Raw genomic sequence first — 14,454 nt, 5'->3', positions numbered from 1 at the left:
ACTTGTGTGAGCAGGGGAGGTGACAAGAAGAAAGCTTAAGACACGGTTTTCCATTATCCTTAAGGGAAGAGCCTACCCAAGCATCCCTGCAGCTTTGCAGACATTGTATTGCAGGACCGTTTCAGAGTGTGAGCCATGACATTCTGAACTTGTTTCTATGCTCTCCCTTGCCCTGCAGCAAGAGCTGGAGCTCAATCCAAATGGAACACAGTAACTTCGGTATGAATAGTGATCAGGCATCACCAGGATCTAATGCTGATCCTGCATAAACCCTCTTAGCCAGAGACAGCTGTGCTCCTGCAGCACAGCTCCAAAGCCTGAGGAACCACTAAATTACCTAACCCAATCTCCCACATCTTTTTCAGGACAGTGCATTTTCCCTCAGTTCTCTGAACACACCTCCCCAAAAGATGGGTAAACCCTTGTCCTAATTTGTTAACATCCCAGATGGAGGGTACTGTATCAGGGCTCCTTTGGGCTGGAAGGAACCAGACCCTAAGGTGTGAGTGCGGCTGACTTGGCTGAAGGAGTGTTGTGGCCGAGGGCATTGTGCCTGCCAGAGGTCACGGACCAGAGCTCAGCCCCTCCCTGTGCCCAGCACTGTGCAGAGAGCACCCCATGGGCACCCCAGCACACTCACCCAGGGAGCTCCCTACACTTGCACCCTGCTTCCCTCCAGCCCACACGGTGCCAGCTCACCTTTGTTCTGCTCTCCAGGCAGCTTTAGGATCGCAGCCGGGTGGCAGAGTGTCACCACGGTGATGTGAAACGCGCCTTCAGGAACGCAGCTGGAGCTCCTTGCTAGCAGTTTCCCAGCCCACATGCCCTCAGCTGCTGTGTTTCCTCCACAAGAAACATTTCCATCCCCTGCAAAACCTGGCAGCCCTCTGGTCTTCTTCCCCCAATAAAAGTCCATATGCTCTTCATCGTGAAAAAGCCAAACTACTACAGTGGTTCAGGTGCCAGCATATCCCCAAGGAAAACCTGTCCTCCCTGCATGCTAAAGTCCTGTTGCTTTATTGTCTCACCCACAGCCCTCACAAACCACAAGTTAAATCTGAACCTTTGGAAGGCAGCCTCCACCCTCCCCCCAGACCTTGACACAGTTTTGTTCTCTAGAGTGTCACCATCCACACAGCCTCACTCCATTCCCTTCCAACCCAAGTTCACTCACAGGCACATCATGGAAAACCATCACTTTATTAGAATTACTGCACCCAGCAGGAGCAGCCACAAGCACTGCTGGCACTTCCTTGCACCACCCTCCTTGAGCAAGCTCCTGCCCTTAGTGCTCACTCTCAGGACTGCCCATCACCTCTTTGCACAACGCTGTCTCCTCCACACTTGGACACCCTGCCCAAGCAACTCATAGCCTGGGAATTCCAGATCCCTTCTGTATAACCTCCCCAGGACTCGGCTGCCCACACAATCTACGTGGACTCACAGCTGTGCATTCCATACCCTAAATCCTAAGGGAAGGTGGTGTCCTGCTCTTGGCAGCACTCTCATCCTCCCCTTCGTACCTGTCTCTATCACCTCAGCAGGACCCCAATTGCAAGTTCCAGAGAAAAGAGGGAAGCATTGGAGCATACCCAAGCTTAAGCTTCTGTTAAAAAGACATGACCCAAGCACTTTGGAAGTTGGCCAGAGGTGACCAGACATTCCAGGGCAGGGACTGCCTCTCTCCAGGTACTGCACAGGGAGTGTTGGCCTCAGGTGGGACTTCCAGCCTGTCGTGTGAATCGCCAGCAGTACATTCACTTCCTCCTTATCTCTCACCTGCAGCCTCTCCACCTAAAGGTGACAGGCTGATCCAGATAAAAGAGCGTTGATAATAAATTTGACGTATCACATGTCCCGTGATCGGAATTGACAACCAGATGCAACAGCCCCACGGTAGCCACTTCCCTGTAAGCACTGTCCTGTTTCTACGTTTGCCCTACTCTGCAGATAGTACATTAAGGAAATAAATGCTGAGTTGTAAAGCCACATGCTTCCTAAGTGACAACCCCTGAGCACCGGCACGGCTCCCCAGCCTGTACCTGTGCAGGCACACGCTCCCCTCAGCTTCCGGCCACGAGCTGGTCATGAAGGGAAAGAGCAGCAGTGAGGGACACGGAGGAACGCTGGCATCAGGCTGGCTGGCTCTGCCAGGTGTGACTCAGCAGGGCAAAGACTGCCCGGCCAGAACCAGTCAGATATCGCTGCTGGTCAGCACCAACCAGCCTGTTCTGCACAAACAGGCCACACGAGTCACATCGCTATGAAAACTGCTCCACAGCAGCACAGCACGGGCACCTGGGGGCCCTCGGCGAGCTGTGTAGGGAGATGTTATGGCACCAAAAGGAGAATGCTTCCCTTGGCCCTGCAGCACTCAGGAAATAACACCCTCACAGGCTTTCTACCTTACTCACCCTTCAGACAGACAAACTGCTCCATAAAACCTGGCTTGTGCAGGCAGGTGTCCTGCCATGATTCCAAAACAACAGGAATTTCTGGAGTATGCTGTTAACCTAACACATCAAATATTGTAACTTGAATACAAGGAACCAGCTGACTACTTGAAAATGGTGTTAAGGAATTAAGATGACTGAGATCTCGTTAATAATTTAAGGAGTCACAGCAAAGGCCAACTACCAAACTAGGAGTGCCCATTGAAGACCACCTATAAGGAATAAACCCACTCAAACTCCCAGGCTCGTCTGTCTCACTAGCATCTCTTCTATCTAAGAGGAAAAGGAGACCTCCAGTTTTACATGCCGAGTACCTGAGCCTGACACTCTTCTGTACGGGACAGATGTGGACAGCAAGGGAGCAGTTATGGGGAAAGAGAGGACAGGGACAGGAAAGAAGAAGTTCAGCTGGACTCCAAAAGCACTTTAGGGGTCCTGCCATAATTTAGAATTTACAGTGATCAAAACACACTAGGAGCTATGGAAAACTCAGGAGAGATGAGATACTCTTTCCAGCCTAACTCCAGGCTCACTACAGTTCACCAAAACGCCATTTTTGCCTCCATCAAATCCTGTCACTAGCTCCCAAACTGGCTTATGCTGTTTTACAGCAGAGTGGAGTGGTTCTTTAGGGACTTTGATTTTGGACAGGGATCCTGGGTGCTGCAGCAATGGAATAGCTTTTCTCAATAGCTTGCCACTCCCTTGGGCACAGCTCCTCAACAACAAAACAAAAGCAAACAACAGTCCAAAGATGAACACAGAGGCTACTAACAGATTTTGGGATGGCCATTCTGAGGTGATAACCGCTGCTTTATGCTGAGCTAACACAAAGGTTGGCATAGTAAACCAGAACAAGAACCACTGTCAGAGCTGTGAACCAGCCCTATCCAGCTAAAGTATTCAGGATTGCTATCCAGCCATCTAAGATCCTTTTTACCCAGGGGCAGCAATTTTCCCTGGGTGGGGGAAGAAAATCCCTCTTCTTCATCATGCCCCTACCAGTAAGCCCTTCATGTCACAATTTCTAGATCTCACATCACAAGACTGACAATCCTTTTTAGTTCTAGAAAGGGGGATGATCCCAGGTCACAGCCAGGCCAAGGTATTCCTATCTGGAAAGCAGACAGATTGCCTTCAGTTTCATGGGTGCTGATCTCTCTCTCTCATGTGGAGAGACTCCCACGACAGCAGCTTCAAACCTCACTCTGCAGCCACATCACTGAGAGCCTGACTTGGTGCCAAGCACGTTGGGAGCAGAAAACAAACCACCCCCTGAAAAACAGTGTCCGTTCCCTTACCAGCTCCAAATTCACCAGTGCTAGCCATTTGCAGCCCCTGGTTGGACAAGTACTGTGGCAGACATCTAGGCAGGGACATCTAGTTCTTGCTCTGCTCTATCAGTAAAGGGAAATAGCTGCTTTGTTAACCCTCTGCTCCCCCTCTCACCTCCCTTCACCTCATCCTGCAGAAGCAGCTGCCTTTTGTGGGACGGAGATGGGAACATGGCCTCAGAGCTATCAGCCGTGGAGGAACCACGAGGCTGGACAAGTGCCTTGGCAGCATGGCTGGCAGAGCCTGGTCTTGATCCCTAACTCCCACTCCTGTTTAGTGTGGGCAGCCTGGTTTGAGGCCACTTTCCCACACAGACTTGCACTCTCCCTGAGAGCTTCCTGTTATGCCCAAGCTGGGTGAGAGACAGGACAGCCAATCCCCAGACTCCATATCTTGATGTACAAAGCCTGGGAGGAGACACAGAAGAGAGAGTGAGTTTCCCCGCTACCTGGGATGGAGGCAGAGGTGACCTAAAGGCACAGCCCAGTGTCCATGGGGGTCAGTAGCCATTTCACTATGTTTTGAGACCAGCCAGAGGAAACCCCCTCAGTGCACAGAGCTACTTCTCGGGAAGTTTACTGCATCACACCATCTGAGCGTGAAACCAGGTCCCTTCATCCTGCAGCTGTTTGCTGTATCCAAGTGCAGAATGACACAGGGTTATGAAGCACTATCCTACATTCAGAAATAGCAGATTCCTAGGGAGACAAGGGAGACAGGCTCGCAGGCAGAAAGAGTGCACGACACTGCCCTGGCATGCAGTCCCTGGGAGCTCTGCGGCACAGACACTCACATACACACAGCCCCCGCCTGGGGGCAACATGGGCAGTGAGACAAGGCAGCACGTCACAGCACCTTTTGCAGCCCGTTATCAATTTGGACTTGGCTCCACAAAGGCTTGGTGCTCTCCTCAAGACACAGGCTGCAGCTGGCATCAGGGAGCCAGAACCAGGTCCCTGCCAACAGGTGTGAGGGCTCTGACTTGTCCCCTTGAACAAATAAATCTTAGTCCACAGAAGCATTCACTGTGTCAGTGTTAACAGCAGTAAACCTGACCAGCCCAGGAAATCTTCCGCTAGAAGTAGCGGGTAGAGAACCTTCATGTTACAATACAGTGGCTGATTTCTGCCAACTTGGTTCATTCCATGGTTAAACCGTGGCTCACAGGAAAGGAGGAGCATCATGATTCATGTCTAAGACTACCCAAAGCTTTCCCCACCACAGGAAAACTCACAGACACGAGGGGGGGAAAAGCTCACAAAAATGAGCAGATGCAGTTTTTTTTCTGTCCTAGTCAGACTCCTGTTTAATCCTACAGGACACAACACAGCCATGCCCAGAAACCCTACACTGAAATGTTGACATTTCATGCTCTGCCCCTGCAAGAACGCCTCTCCCCTACAGCCCTGACTCACAGCCGGCGCTTCCCTTTATGCAACACCGCTCCATTTCCTGCATAACCGGCGATCCTCGGCGCCAGCAAGAGCTGCGGCCACATCGGTGCCCAGGCTGCAGACAGCCTGCGAGCAGGGCACCGCTGCTGCTCCTGCACTTGCACTTCTGCCTCAGGTCAAGATACATTATTACATTATTGCTGTCCCCCAAACATCCCCCCTCCCTTTAAAATAGTAAATATCGAGCTGTATGAAATCAGAATCCCATGCTATAATTAGACACCCCTAAACCACACATTGCTCTGTTACACAACACGGCTCAGAGCTCCTGGGTACCGGGTGAAGCGACGTTTGCATTTCATTCACATCATGAATGTGCTCTTAAAGTAAGATCTCATGAGTGTTCTTGGTGACTGAGCTTTGGTTCAGATGACAAAGCAGTCTGAGAGAATGCAAACAGATTTCCCTGGTCTGAAACTAAACAAGAGGTGAACTCCAGTCACTAGTGGGTGTCACAGGATTAGACTAGAGTTAGCCAGAAGTAAAACCTCCAGCACACATACAAAGTGGATGTCAGGACCTCAGTACCAACTGTTCGTCAACATCTGACCCCCTTTATTGCACACAGGTTGTTACTGCAGACACAGCTGCTCACAGTTCCGTGCAAATCTCAGTGCCAGGCACTACTGCCAGACCAAGAAATGTCTTTAATTCACCTAAAGGATAAGCTCAAAACAAAAGCCAGGCTCCAAACTCCAAGGCTTCACATCTCAGCCACATTTCTGCTTTCTCTTTCCCACCAGCAACAGGGCAAGATCCTGCCCAACTTTGACCCTATAGCTGCACCAGGAAGCACTGGACTAGCTGTGGTAACTCACACTAACAAACTAGATAAATAGTTCACATTACTCAGTTTCAGCTAACTAACACAGTGATAGCTCTGTCCTTTTTAAAGGACTGGGTGTAAGGAAATGCCATGCTGCAGCAACACATGGTACTTGCAGGAGCCCTACAGATCCTGGTACAGCAAGAGCCATAAGGTGTCTCCAGACAGCAGTTCTGTGAGCCAGAGCTCCAAGCTCCGTATGCAGCTTCCCCACCTATCTGGTACAATATAACCTTTGCACATCTAACTCCCACTGGATGCAGCAGGATTAAAATTCTTACTGGATATTTAAAAATCCAACCCTAGAGCCATCCCTGCTGACATTGTTTGGCAAGGGGGATAGCTGGGTGGCACAAGGCCCAAACCTTGCCAGCTGAGCGCCCGACCTGTACAGCTGTTTTGGAATCTGTGTCTGCCAAACAACATCATGAGGGAAAAAAAAAACAACCAGGGTCAACATTTAAGTTGTGTCATTTTCCAAGGTTACCATCAACTGTTCATACAATCAAAAGGCAGCACCGGTGATCAAAGACAGCTCTTCAGCTGGCCCTCATCAGCATCAAACTTCCTAAAAAAAAAACCATTACCTAATTCAACCTCAAAGTGAGAGCATTCTCCCAACCCCAAGTTTCCTGTGTTATCTGTAAGATGGGATCTAAATAATTCAAAACTTCACTGCATCTAGGTCACTGACAGAGGTTTGTTTTTCAGCAAGATGTCCCAGAGGAACTGGTTATTTTTTTTTTTAAATTGTTCCCATCTTCCAACATCATACATAACGATACCCGATGGCAGATGGAGTGGATGAGATGAGAAGCAGGAAGGATACTGACAAAGGCTAACTTCAGCTTGTCAAAGCCGGGCTCTTTCTCACTCTCAGAGAACACAAAACTGTGGCTGCAGCACAGTTGTGCCTGTGACTGCTGGAGATCCGCAGCTTGATTGCAAGAGATGTGAAAGAAGACTCAGGCAAAGCAAGCTTCCATTTGCAAGGATCCACACATATCTCCAATGGTCTCCCAACCACAGTGGTTGAAAACCCATCTAAGGAGAAGAGAGACCAGTTTCAGCTCCTCCAGAGGATCAATCCATGAAATGGACTTCTCTTGGTCGATTATGGAAGGAGCACTAGTGGAAGTGCCACTACATGGACAGTAACCTTTCTGAGCATCTCCCAATCCAGCCCTCAGGCTCTTTAGGTCTATACAGTTCATAGAAGAATTGCAGAGGCAAATCTTTAACCCTGAAGTACTTTTTACATGTTTGCAGCAGTCCAAAGTCCACTGGTTGACCTTACGAATTTCAGATATGTTGGTTTTTCCCTCCCCTTTATTTGCATGTAATAACAGCAAGTTACATAAAGTCAGGAAATGGGATCAGCCCAAAGTTCAAACCTATTAGAGGCCTTGCACAACCATTTTTACAGCAGGCTTTTAATGACATCTTTAGTCCATTTACAAGGTTGAGATTACAGGCATTTTCAGGTAACTTGGGCAGGTCATCAATACTTTCTGGAAAACAAGTTTTGTTTTTCATATTTATTTGTCAAAAGCAGATAGCACTGATTAGGCTCATTTCAGAGGAACTAGAGGGTTCTATATCCTCCCTCAAAAGGACACAAATCCTGTGAAAAGTGACTTGTCTTCACTTTACAAATAAACATTTTCTCAAAGCCGCTTTATCACAAGCAAGCTACTTGCACCCTAAGTACTAGAAATGTAACAAAGTATTTAATATATTGGCCAATATTAAGCATTTACCAACTTTATCACACATGTACATTCAAGATTTCTTATGAAATAAAGTGTTTATCACACTGTTGAAGGTTTCCAGACAGATTAAGTCAATCTTGGGACAATGAACTTCAGAGAAACTGTGCAACAGCTTAAAAAGGCTGTATTTAGAGGAAGTACTGGCTGTCCAGACATGAAGTATCCAACTAACAAGAACCTGATCTCTGCAGAATACATGAAACTGCACACAAGAACTGAGATATTAATATATGCTACATTTTAAAATCCTAACATTTCATTCCTCACTCTCCAAATTCCATTTCATATGTTCAGCAGAAAAGCATGGGAAAGGATGAGAGATTTTAAATTAGAATCATCCTATTTTTATTAATCAAGCAGCTCCAGCCTTATGGATCTTGTGGAGAACTCTGTGGGCCAAATTCATCTCATGTTGTCATATCAATGTCTCTAGAGGTTTATTTATTTTTTTTTAGTGCCCTGACTTTAATGGGTGTTTTGCACCAGTACTTTCTGCAGAATTAGACCTTCAATGCATTAGATATCTAATGTCTTAAGTGGTTAAAAATTTCAGTTTGGAATCAGAAGTCAGTGTAGCCACTGGCCCTATCAAAATCATTATCAGCAAGGTAATGATTTCTTTCTCTCTAAACTTCCTGTTTCTTTTCCATCTAAAACCAGATCATAGGAGCAGAGTTCTGAACTTTAGAATGTTGATTTTTACTTTTTTTTTTAACCTATTTAACAACCTATATTGCTTGCATGCCTCTCCCAGTGGTCCAGTAATTACCTCGTGATTTGATTGCTGTGCTCACCATGAGCCAAGTATTTGTAACACGCAATTCCCTGGGATATGCAGCCATGTCAACCTGCTCCAGCAGAAGCCAAACAATGGAGACACTGTTTCAGCCTTGCCTCCTGGCTCACCTTCTCAGTGCAGGTTTTTGCCTCTCTGCTTCCTTTCACTGATACTACATCTGAGCAAATGCTGCAACTTTCCTTACAGCTCCACTTTCTGGAGTCCTGGGACTTTGTTAAAAAACAAACAGTTCTTCACTTATAAAACAGAAGCTTGGAAATGGGAATTCAGGTTTCGGAGGACATAAGGACAATTACAAGTACACCAGATGGTAAATTCAGAATTTTTAAGGAAGTCATGTCACTGAGAGCCTAAAGGAGGGGGTTGGGGAGAAGAGGTGATTTAGGTATATATTTGTGTATATATAGAGAGAGATACATTATATCTATCTCTATATATACACTGTGTATATATATACATACTGTATCAGAGAAGTATGTAGAAAAAGCCTCCTCTTAACCTGCAAACAAATTATGATGGGTGCTCTTTGGATCATGCCATTGCAGACACAGACTCCTCTGTGTTAGGGTGAGCCTGCTTCATTGTGCACCATCCTCCTCCTCCTCCGTCAGCTCCCCACAAGCTGGCCCAGCCCTGCAGCTCTGGCGCTGTCAACCATCTGCTCCAGCAGCCCTCCCACGCACAGGCTGGCAAGGCAGACTCTTCCTAGTGCAGAGCTGATCCAAAGCCGCTCACTGCGCGGCTCAGCGCTCTCCTCTCGCTCACTCACAATCAGCTGTCTCTCCTGTGGGATGAGAAATGCTGTGATCATCCCCTCCCGCCTCCTGCACTGAAACCAAACAGCAGATCTGGGGAGCAACTTGGCCACCCTGCTCCTCACTGCCGTGAAGAAGGACCGCACAGAGGATGCCCACGCACAGCAAAGCCGCCGCAACGTCCAGAGCTGGTCTCACAGAGACGAGCAACCTGCCCATGGCAGCACACTGTGTTGGGGCATTGCCAAGCTCTGGACAATCACCACAGAACACACTTGCCAGAGTGCACCGCACAGTGGGAACAAACCGGGATCCCCACGTGGCTCAAAGGCACCTGCCAGGCCTGTCTCTGACACAGCTCAAGGCTTGCTATGCCTTGCTTTTTCCGCAGCTCTCATCTGCCAAGGAATGGTTTCTGGAGGTTCATTTCCTGCCTGTCTTCATTCTTGTGGAGTCTGTGGCCACCCAGTTAGCTCTGCTCTGTGCTGGAGAACATGTGAAATCATGTCATGCCTCCAGGATTTAATGGTTTAGGTCTGCATTTGCCGATGCTCATTCTTTTGGAACACTTCTTAGAGCATTCGCCTCTTTTTGGGAAATGTTTGTGACCTGTGTTGTTAACAAAGAGGGGTGCTAAAAATCTCTTCTAATGTAAGTCTCTCAAAGGAACAGAGCACCATTATCTGAGAAAAGAAGCTGGCACACAAGACTGAATTAGGCACTGTGGCTTGGCACTTCCTGGCACAAGTGAAATGGAAGCATCATCTGACATTCAATTGATCCTGAGACAGGATGAGAGGGTTAGAGAAGCTGGGTTACATATAAACTCCCTGCAGCTTTGTCACTTGGTTTAGAAAGGTTTGGTTTTGAGCATTTGGGTAAATTCACCTCAAAATACAGAAAGCAGACACAGACCTACATCCTTCTGAATTTGCCATGCTCCCAAAATCACACAAGTCACTGCACCTAATTCTCGCATCAAGACTTATCCTATTCTGCTAAGGCTGACCAGATCCAGACCTCAGAACAAGCAATTTTGCATGTTTTATGAACAGTTTCAGCTGTAAGCTTTGGGTTTAGACACTGGCCACAGAAGAGCTTTGGACCTCAGTCTCCCAGTCGAGTATTGCTCATTATGGTTGGAGATAAGAGCTTTTCCAAGGAATGCATCCATATGAAGAACCTAAGCACCTAATCTAAGCACGTTCAGAGCTTAACTCCAGGACCACAGGACTTAAAGGAAACTTGGATGCACCAGCACAGAGGCCAGTGGTGCTGTGCCTGTCTGTGCTGGCTCCCTGCTTTTCATAGCTGCATTGACTTTGGTGGGTCCATCTGTGCTATTTTCCTGTGGCTTTCAGCCATGTGCCCAGGGGGATGAGTGCAGCAAGAATTAAAGGCTGTGTGAGTGCCCAGAATCATGCAGCACACCTTGCTCTGTGTGTGTGTGTGTGCGTGTGCACAGGCACATTATCTCCCCTGCTGCCAAATTAACTACTGCACTCCAGGCTCGTGTCAGGCAGAGTGTGCTCCCCCAGGGACATCAGCCACTCCCTCCCAGGGGATCATAGCTGAAAGGGACTGCTGGGTGGGTGCTGGGGGCGGGAACTGTTGCCCACAGATACCACACCAATGCCTCCAGGTTGAACGCAGAGACAGGCTCCCCTTCACTGTCCTTTGGCACATGGCCTGGGATAAGAGACCATGCATGTCAGCGAATGTGACAGGTCACAGAGACGTGCCACAGCTCTAAGGCACCCTGCTGGGATCTCGTGAATGCTGCCAAAGTGAGGCTTTCATTTCTGAAGCATCCTCTACCCACTCTTGCTTTCTGCATGCCTTTCTCCTCCTTCCCTTCCTCCATTTGTAGCAACACTGCATTCTGTATGCTCCCTGAGAGAAATAGGGCAAACATAACCTGATTAACCAGAGGATTGGGGCAGGAAGGGGTGGGGGAGGGAGATTAATACGCAGAGAAACACAGTGCCTTTCCCTCTCACGTTAGCTCTTGCCTATTCAATAATTAAAGCATTCTGCGGTGACTGACTTTGGGATTTGCTATAAAAGCTTCTCGTAAACTCTGTCTCAGCATGCAGATATCAGACCGAAAAGAACATTCGGTCTGACAAGCTGAAATTTCTTTCAGACTCCAGAGTCAGTCAGAAGCTTAAAATTAAAATCACTTGGATGTAAGCCTATGGCTTCATTTTAAAACATAAGGGTCCCTCTTGCTGTTGTTCACCTATTGAACAAACTGAATCCAGCCTTTATTCAGCTACTCTGCCTTTGAAGCATGGTTTAGCAGTTAATGCAGGCTTTCTCCATTTCATGTATGGAAAAATCTCCAAGGCTGGCAGCAGCTTGTACAGGCTCCTATGAAATAGGAACATGTTACACAGGCTCTGGCTGCCCTCCAAGCCCATTTTGATGTTATATATTCTTTCTATCCATTCTTTCTTGCATATAAATGCCTGCATAAAGCATATAAATGTTCCAGGACAGAAATGCAAAGCTTTTCACTTGTAGAAAAGATACCTTCCCTGACCTTCAAGGAGCTATTTTTGGCTGCTCTTATATGCCTGAGAACTCTTACATGGGTCATGCACTGAACAAACTGACCCTCAGTAACTTTTGCCTATGAGATATGAAATGTTGCAGAGATTATTTTTAATTTATTTTAATTCTTTCTATAACCTAACATATTACTGACTCCAAATCTCCAGATATTGTTGCAAAGGAGTGTATTTTAAAACAGGATGCAAACCTGAGATTATTACCCAAGGAAGGTATGTTCAACATTACAGCTAAACATACAAATAGAATAATAAGGACATATCCTTAATCCAGAATTTTCCAAAATGTATTGAGCACCTTCAGCCTTCAATGGCCTTCACTTTTCAAGACCAAACCTGGAGACAGAAATACCTACTCAGCTCCAGAAGTTTCAGAGTGAAACAGATTTCTATTCCTTACTGTGCCCCTATGGAGGCACAAACAGTTGATGAGATTAAAAATGAAGGGACACCGGGTTAGCAGCCAAACACATGCACAGAATGATACTCCATAAAGACAGCAACAACAAACCCAGCTCCTTCTGTCAGAACATGTGAATACACCACATCACATCCCAGCAGTCAGAGGCCCCGGCTCCGGTCTGTCCCATGTCTCACCAATTCTAACACTGACATTCTTCCACCAAACTGGCACTGCCCAGTCTGCAAACATTTCAGTCCAGAGGCTGAGAGTGAAGCCATGGGTGAGTGCCACTGCCCCAGCAGGCAGCCCAAAGGCTCCTTGTGTGGCAAGGAGACAGTACTTCCCTGCTGCCACTCCAAACATTGTTCACCCTCACACAGTGAGCAAAAGATAAAGCGAACTGGTATCTTTTTCCTTCTGACTTCACAGCATCAAATATCAAAGATCCTCAACAAACACACAATGAATCCTACACACACTATGGAATGTATAAAGCAGAAGTGCTGTACAACTAGCAAAAAGCATATAGAGAATATGTGGGGGCTGAACTGTTCAGAAGACCCAGCCTGCAGAAATCCAGCTCTCATGACATGCACACACACACACGATACATGACACTATCTCCCAGCATCTCACATTTTTATCACATTGGCATCTTTTAAAGGGTTCTTGCACTGAGATATTGCCTCCTAAGAACAGAACTGCATAAGGTCTGGGAATACAACTGAATCTGGACAAAGCCACGAGAAAAACAACACAAGGTTGGAGTTGGCCAGCGAGAAATTATGTACCTTGCATTTACCACCCAGGACACAGGCATGCTGCTCCTCTTATAAGGCCCAAGTTAGAGAACCACCAGATTCTGCAAGTATCAGCATTTCCCTCATAGGAGCTAAAAGTCAGATGCTTTGGTAACGTCCATGTCCTTATACAAGACTCACCACAGTTTGCAAAACAATAAGGCCGTGCCCTGCAAATATTTGCTAAACATTTGTGCAATTTCATCCAAACACAGGAACAGAGGGGCAGAGTCTGAAATTCCAACATTCCAACACTGTGAAAACAATTCATTGGCAGTTCATAGGCAAGCAGCAACCTTTCATTTTCTGTTTAAAACTTCATTATAAATAAAAAACCTGAATTAATTGACAGAGATAAGGTTCAGTATTTGTGTTCTTGAAAACACAGCAAACCAAGCACCCTATTTGGCAATCATTCTGCTTTACTCTGCTTCCACTTTCACTTCCCTGGTTTGTTCTGCCTCTTTAGCTGAGGAGAGCTGCTCTGTGCCTGTATGATGCTCGCACTGTGAAGCTCTGCTCCTGACAGAGATATTTAGCTTGGTACCTGCTTGAAGTATATTAATGATCTCACTATGGCTGCATAATGAAGCTGAGTCAAAAGACATGGTAGCAATGGAGGCTGCACCTCTGTCTCTCCACCTTTATTTTCCTCTGGAATCTCTGCCATAGTTCAGACCTTTAGTACTGAGTCACGGTGCAGCATATCACATTTCAATTAAGGAACAGAGGCACTGAAAATTAAAAAGGAGTGGAAGAAAATTAAGGCCACAAAAAATTCTTTCCTGAAAAGGATTAGAAATCAGTCTCCTCTTCCTGCCAAGCCACGCTTTGAACCTACATGTGATGGCAGGGCTCACATCTAGCTTTGCTGGGAGTAGGATGAGGTGGCCAGCACCAACCCACAAGCCTGGGAAATGTGCAGGACGGGCCACTGAAAGCCCACAGTGGCCAATTAACACAGAGCTACAGCACATGGTGTAAGTCCCCTACAGTGCAAGCTAGGAGAGCTTGTCATTGAGAAAATGGTGTGTGTCTTTCTTTGCATTAGCTACGTTCTGCTTATAAAGTCAAACAGAACAAAATTAAAAACCTCAGGGAGCAGAGATAAGGCAACAGCTTTCTGCTGGGAGAAGCTCCATGTCCACTCCAGTAGTATGCTCTGCTGGCAGTACACAGGATATAAAGTGTATTTAAAACTCAGCCTGGTAACACCTCTGGTACCTGCCTTTCACAGTCCTGTCCTCCACCAAGGGCTCTGTGTTCACCCACAGAGCTGCAAAC

The sequence above is a fragment of the Manacus vitellinus genome, unplaced genomic scaffold, assembly GCF_001715985.3.
Source record: "Manacus vitellinus isolate BGI_N305 unplaced genomic scaffold, ASM171598v3 scaffold_30_pilon, whole genome shotgun sequence".
Lineage (NCBI taxonomy): Eukaryota > Metazoa > Chordata > Aves > Passeriformes > Pipridae > Manacus > Manacus vitellinus.
This window is presented reverse-complemented; position numbering follows the sequence as displayed.